The sequence below is a fragment of the Equus przewalskii genome, chromosome 25 (genome assembly GCF_037783145.1).
Source record: "Equus przewalskii isolate Varuska chromosome 25, EquPr2, whole genome shotgun sequence".
NCBI lineage: Eukaryota > Metazoa > Chordata > Mammalia > Perissodactyla > Equidae > Equus > Equus przewalskii.
This window is the reverse complement of record NC_091855.1, coordinates 43460325-43467011: the sequence shown is the minus strand read 5'-3', so window position 1 is coordinate 43467011 and position 6687 is coordinate 43460325. Positions and strand designations below refer to the sequence as shown.

General features: G+C 46.4%; 1 non-coding gene across 1 annotated transcript; it reads right to left on the bottom strand.

Annotated features, from left to right (window-relative positions):
• Positions 1–2807: 2807 nt before the first annotated feature.
• On the bottom strand, positions 2808–2881 carry TRNAI-AAU (transfer RNA isoleucine (anticodon AAU)). The gene has a single exon. It is a non-coding gene; the product is annotated as a tRNA-Ile (tRNA).
• Positions 2882–6687: the final 3806 nt, after the last annotated feature.

The window sequence follows — 6687 nt, the reverse complement described above, 5'->3', positions numbered from 1 at the left end:
AGGCTTTTCAAGGCCTTCCCGGGTTATAATCCTCACTCTGGCTCAAGCAAACTCACCTTATTTCTCTTATCTATAGGATGGTTATTTGCTATTTTGTGTTGACTTGGGTGAGTCACCAGCCCTGCCCTCAGGACTGTCCTGCCCTCGGTATACAGTTTAGGCCGGCAGAAGAAGAGAAACTGCCATTTGCAGTATAATACGATGATGCCATTTTCCCCATATAGGGGGAGGCTGGGGGCCAGGCTGGTGTGTGAGAAGGTTCTGAGGCTTTCTGAGCATTTTTCTCTCCACAGGACCACCGTCACCACCGCCACCGCCACCACCACCGTCACCACCACCACCGCCACCACCACCATCACCACCATCACCGCCGCCACCACCATCACCACCATCACCACCATCACCACCATCACCACCATCACCACCATCACCATCATCAACATCATCAACAGTCAATACTCACTATGCTCCCTACAGTGTTCTGACCTAATTCACTAAGGATTGGCCAGAGGAGAGATCAGATTTGTGGAATTTGTTTCAATTGCTTAATCTTTTCCCTTTTTTTGTTAAACTTTTCCAAGAAAGCCCTTCTCATCCTCTCATTCTCAGATGTCAGAAAGGTCTTCTCTGACCTCTGAGCTAAGAACTGCCCTCCTCATCTAGAACACCATTTTATCATCTTTTTTGAGCCTGTCAGGGAGGAAAAACTTTTCCTCCACCCTCTTGTCTTTAGCCTTTGGGGGCCTGCAAATTAAACTGACAAAAGACAGATAAACAAGAGAAAAGACAAAATTTAATCACGTATTTTTATTAGTGTACCTACAAGAGTTCACAGAAAAATGTGACTCAAAGAGGCAGTTAGAATGTGGGGCTTATATTCTACCTTAATAGGGGAAGGGAAGGAGAGAAGAGAGCACTTACCAGAAGACAAATGACTTTTAGGAAAGATAAATAGGCGCTTACCTATAGTGGATGGGAGATATGATGGTTTTTATGACAATGCCTGTTCAGGTGTGGTGCCAACTTCTCCTCTCCAATGACGAGTCAATCTTCCCTGATTGCTTCCAGGGAAGGGGTTTATGACGATTGAATTCTTTTGAGTCCTTTTGGAAGGCTCTGCTTTTAGGCAAATAAGCCTTTTCAGGAACTCAAATGCCTTCAGCTCAAAATAATTTTTATGCTTTAGAGGCATATTCTGGACCCCTTCATCCCCTTGTTTAGGAAAGTGTGCACCCTGAGGGCAGCAATCTCAGCTGGGTCCTCCTCTGCTGGATCCCTGCAGCTAACAAGGTGCCTGACACATACATCCAAGGTGTGACATGTGACAAGAGAGCTTCACATATTGGGGTATATAGGGTAGCTATTCCAGTTGAAAATGGATTAGGCTTGAACTAAAGAGGCCTGATTTATGGCCTATCAAACATACATTGTACATCTGCTTTAACCACTAAAGTAAAGAATTCATTAAACATTATCTCAAAGTATACACTCTTAAGATAAGAATGCATACTTCCCCTCCTATGCCAGTTCTGTGCCTTAATTATTAGTCCCTTTCCTGACATCAGAGTCATATTGATCTGCTAATTTGTAATTGAATACCTTTTGAAACTTTGATGAATATGTATCCTGGGTGTGTTTAATGTATGTTCTTTGTTCTATAATGCTATAAGACTGTACTGAAAACCATGCTTCTGTGGATCAATTGCTTTCTTTGGGGAAACTGCCCTCCCAGGTTATAATCCTCACTCTGGCTCAAGTAAACTCACCTTCTCCCTCTTGTCTGCAGAATGGTTATTGGTTATTTTGCAACACGTGTACAGGTGTCTATTCTAGGTGTCAGCAGCCCCAGGTTCTCCTTCCAGCTGACTGTTCATAGTAACAACGGTCCCATGGCCAGCATTTAGTAAGTACTTTTATTACATGCTGACACTTGCCAAGGGCTTTACCCCTGTGGTCTGTGGACTCCAAACGTAACTTATTTAAGTCAGAGCGTAACACATATTTGAGAAAAGAATGAATGATTTAGTAGATGTTCTCGCTGGAGATTTTTCAAACATGGCTGAAGCCCTTGCTGGACCCTGATATAAAATGTCATTGACCCTAGAAAGCTGGCTTTTGTTAAACTGAACACACCTGAGTACACCTGGAGACTTGAACTGTGAGTGAAAAATGCATCCAGTTGCTCTCTGGCTGCAAACTGCAGAGCCAAGAGGAAAAAATATGAAGCTTAAGATCCTTCTGAAAAGCAAAAAGAAGTAGCAATAGAAGCTTTCTAGAAGTTTCCACAACCAGAGCACCTCACTGAAAAACAGGGCAGTCATTGGCTGGTCATTGTCTTCATGAGGGCTGGAACTTGTATCTCTCATTTACTGTTTTGCTCCCTGCCTGGACGGCGCCCGGGCATGCAGGAGGCTCTCCATAAGTATTGGTGGAATGAGTGAAATTCCAAGCCCGCATTTTCACCTCTAAGAACGCGGTGAAAACTGGGCTCTCCGTCGAGGGCCCTCAGAAGCTCTGCATTAGGAAGCAGCTGGCGGCGGCTTCTGAGAGCATCCGGAAAAAAGACCTTACGAGACGTTAAGGGCGTGCAGCGCCCGGGAATTTGGGATAAGGAGTCACGGCTCGCACGCGCGCAGGTTCCTGCCCGCTCTCCCCACTGGAGCCTTCGACAGCTTCGGGGCCGAGTACCGAAAGATTCTGCGACTGTCTCTTCTCTGCTCGCGTTTGACGGACCTCGAAAGGCTAATTTTTCAAAATAGTTGTGAAGAGAATCAGGAACCACGGAAGGAAGGAAAAACAACCACCCGTGGCCCGTACGGGGATCGAACCCGCGACCTTGGCGTTATTAGCACCACGCTCTAACCAACTGAGCTAACCGGCCACTGCGTGTTACCTCGCCGCGGCTGTGCTTACGAGGTTTCTACCCCTGTGCTGGGCCGCTCCAGACTGAGTCCGTAGTTTTGGCTCCCACCCAGCTCCAGCTGCGGCTGTCGTCATCCCCCTCGGCCGATTGAAAAAAAATGAGACCCTGAGGCTTTCAAGAAGGGAGGTGGTTTCTCACAGCGAATGGGAGGCTTTCACAGGGAAAATGCAAATTGCACATTGGAAACTCAGCTCGGGAGAAAGCTTTTCAAATATTGCAACTCAATACTATTTTTATTTATCCCCAAGAATCCTGGCAGCGTGGAAACTTCATGTATCAAGAGCTTTTGATAGGGCTAAATAAAGTTTAGAAAATACCGAACCACTGAATTCTCCACCGCCCCATAAAACGGCCGCTGGAGTCTTGACATAATTCTTGTCAATTTTTTTTTTAATGTACAGGTGTATTTAAAAATATATATTTGAGATTCAATGTAACCTGGTTAAAAATATAATTTTTAATCTCGCTTTTTGTACTTAATATTCTATCATAAGCATATCCCTAAGTAATTGCAAATGCCATTTTAAATGGTTCTTCGGTGTTTCATTGAGTGGATAAGCCCGTTTTCTCCCTCCCCCCCCCCCCCCACTTTTAAATGTCTGGAAAAAGTCTTCATTTTGCCCTCTATTGTTTTTCTTTTTTCTAAAGATTTTACTTTTTTCCTTTTTCTCCCCAAAGCCCCCCAGTACATAGTTGTATATTCTTCATTGTAGGTCCTTCTAGTTGTGGCATGTGGGACGCCGCCTCAGTGTGGTTTGATGAGCAGTGCCATGTCCGCGCCCAGGATTCCAACCAACGAAACACTGGGCCGCCTGGAGCGGAGCGCGGGAACTTAACAACTTGGCCACGGAGCCAGGCCCAGCTCCCACCCTCTATTGTTAACTAACACACGAATGAATCATGAAATAACTGTTGGTGGACAATTGACAGTACCCGCTCCAAGACCCACTCCAAGGTCTGTATGTAAAAAAAGGAGGAAAAGTATGCTGGCAAGACAAAACTCAAACACGTTCATTCTCCTGTATGTCCCAGGGGCCTCTTGGTCTCTGAGTGGCCCTGACCACCTGCACTGCTGTGGCAGGTGCTCCAGGAGTAGGAGAAGGGAGCACCAGCTTTTCACACTGTCCACTCTCTTGGTCTGACTAGTCCAAAAAACTGTCCCCACAGCCGATGTAACATGAGAGTTCTCTGTTGAAACCAGCAAACAGCCATTGATGATTAAGTATCTAGGTACTAAAGTTTTTCCCTTTTTTCGATTACTGACTATAGCTTTTAGGTGTTTAACCCACCCATTGTTAACTGTGCTGCTTAGGCAATGTGCCCTCTGACTCCCACTAGGCTCCTATAGATAACATCTTCCTGGAGCCTGGGTCACCATGGTAATGGGTGTGTGAGCTGTTTTTCAGGAATTAGAACTCCTTGCCCACTTCAGACCGGTTGAGACCACCAACCCATCAACTGGGCCTGTGTAGATGTCCGATAGGCAACCATTTGACGTCAAGAAGCTAACAACTCCACCCTCAGATCATGCTAGCGCCACCATTTCGTAAACACGGGTCCTCTGAAGAGGCATGGTCTGACGACGCGTGTGCAGGTCATCAGTTCCTCACCCCTCCTCACCTCCAATCACCTCTCTCCACATTTCAGACCACCTTGCCTCCCTACTCCATAAATATCCCTGAGTCCCTATTTTCGGGAAAGCGAATTTGAGGCTCATGCTCTCGCTTCCTCACATGGCTGCCTTGTGATTAAACTCTCTCTCTGCTGCAAACCTCATCGTCTTGGTGTTTGACTTTCAGGGCGGTGGGCAAAAAACCGAACCTGGTTCAGTAACACTGTTGCAAGCGACAGAAGCCAGGTCTGGCTAACCTTAACAAAACAGATTTAATTGAAAGGATGTTAGGTAGCTCACCCCACCACCAGGAAGGCTGGAGAACCAGGTTTAGGCAAACTGCCACTCAGTCAAACATATCATTGATCAGAGAATCAGCTGTGCGGTCAAACAGATCTAATCTTGTCTTCCTCATGGGACTCACAGATTCCCAAAGGCAAGTGTTAGAGCAAGTGAGGGGGTCAAGTGTTGTGCTGGGTGTATCTAAACCATGCTGGTGCTGGAGGGTTGGGCAGGTTCTCGGAGACGGGGACACTTGACTGTTCTGAAGGACAAGGGCAGATAAGTGTAGGCCAAAGGAGGCAGAGCCCTCTGGGCATCCTGTCTATTTCACTTCCAGCTGAATGCCCAGAGCCTAGCACACTGAATAGTACATGTTTAGTACTATTCAGTGTATAGATGGATGAATGACCTAATTCCAAAATCATCTTACATTTTAAAATAAAATCATTTCTCTGTTCAAACTCTCCCCTTCTGGCCCAGCCCTGATAGGGTTGCCAGATTTAGCAAATAATTTAGGACAAGTATGTCCCATGCAATATTTGAGACATACTTATACCAAACCAGTATTTGTTGTTTGTCTGAAATTCAGCTTTAACTGGGCGTCCTGCACTGTATCTGGCAACCCTACAACCAAAGTCACAGCCGTTTGAAAGACTATGCTGCTCCTCTCCCGCGCTCTGCCTGCCACAGCCCCACCACCCTCCTTCCTGGTCCTTGCTCACCAGGCCATGCTCCTGCCTTGAGGCTTCTGTATTTCTGTTCCCTCTTCCTGGCCCCATTCCCCTAGACACTGCCAAGTCACCCTCCCTCATCTCCTCTCGGTCTTAAATTGCTTAATTGTCGCTTATTCACTGCGGCTTCCTTGACCGTCCCATTTACAATCGCAACCCAGAATCCCTGCCTTTCCAGGCCTTATTTCCTCCCCACTTGCTTATATAGTTTGTCTGTCTCCCATCAGTAGAACGTGAACTCCAGGGGGGTAGTAATCTCTATTTTGCATCACCAGCACGTAGAACAGTGACCAACATATAGTTGGTGGTCAATCAAGGTTTGTGAAGGAAGCTAAGTTGACCGATCATCCCTTAGGAATCTAGCCCTGACACACTCCAGGCGTTCCAGCCGCGTTTCTTAAGTGGGCGCGCCAGAGCAAGGCTACCGGGAGGCGGGGACCAGCGCCGGGGGAGACGCAGTGACGAACATAGACGGCAGGGGGCACCCGAGACCCACGTATTCAGCTCCTCACCTGGGCATGCAGGCTCTTCGGAGACCGGCGCTGATGAAGCACTGGAGTTTGCAGAGCATTATTCTCCTAATGCCTCTGAACTTCTCCCGCCAATTCTCACTCCATTTTACAGTGCTCCCGAGACAAATAAGTCCTAATTTTCATTCTTTGAGTTAAGAAAATGCAAACATACATGATCAGAATTAAATGGTGCAGAGTATTATTATTCGGGTTTTTAAATGTCTGAGGGGGGGGTTTATGCAAGCAGCTACCTTGGATTTTAAACAGTCCCATTAGCTTTAAACTCAACCTACAAAATTTGTCATTCTGTTTATCAATTGGGACGTTTGGTATGAAAATAAAAAGACATACTGTATTAGTTTTCTAGGGCTGCCACAATAAAGTACCACAAACTGGGTGACTTAAAAATTTATTCTCTCAGTTTTGGACCCCAGAAGTCCAAGATCAAGGTGTTCTCAGGGTTGGTTCCTTCTGAGAGTTCTGAAGGAGAATCTGTTCCATGCCTCTTTCCCAGCTTCTGCTGGTTCGCTGGCAATCTTGGTGTTCCTTCGCTTGTGAAAGCATCGCTCTGATCTCTGCCTCACATTCATGGATCCCAAGTTCCTAGAACAGGATAATCTCCTCCAT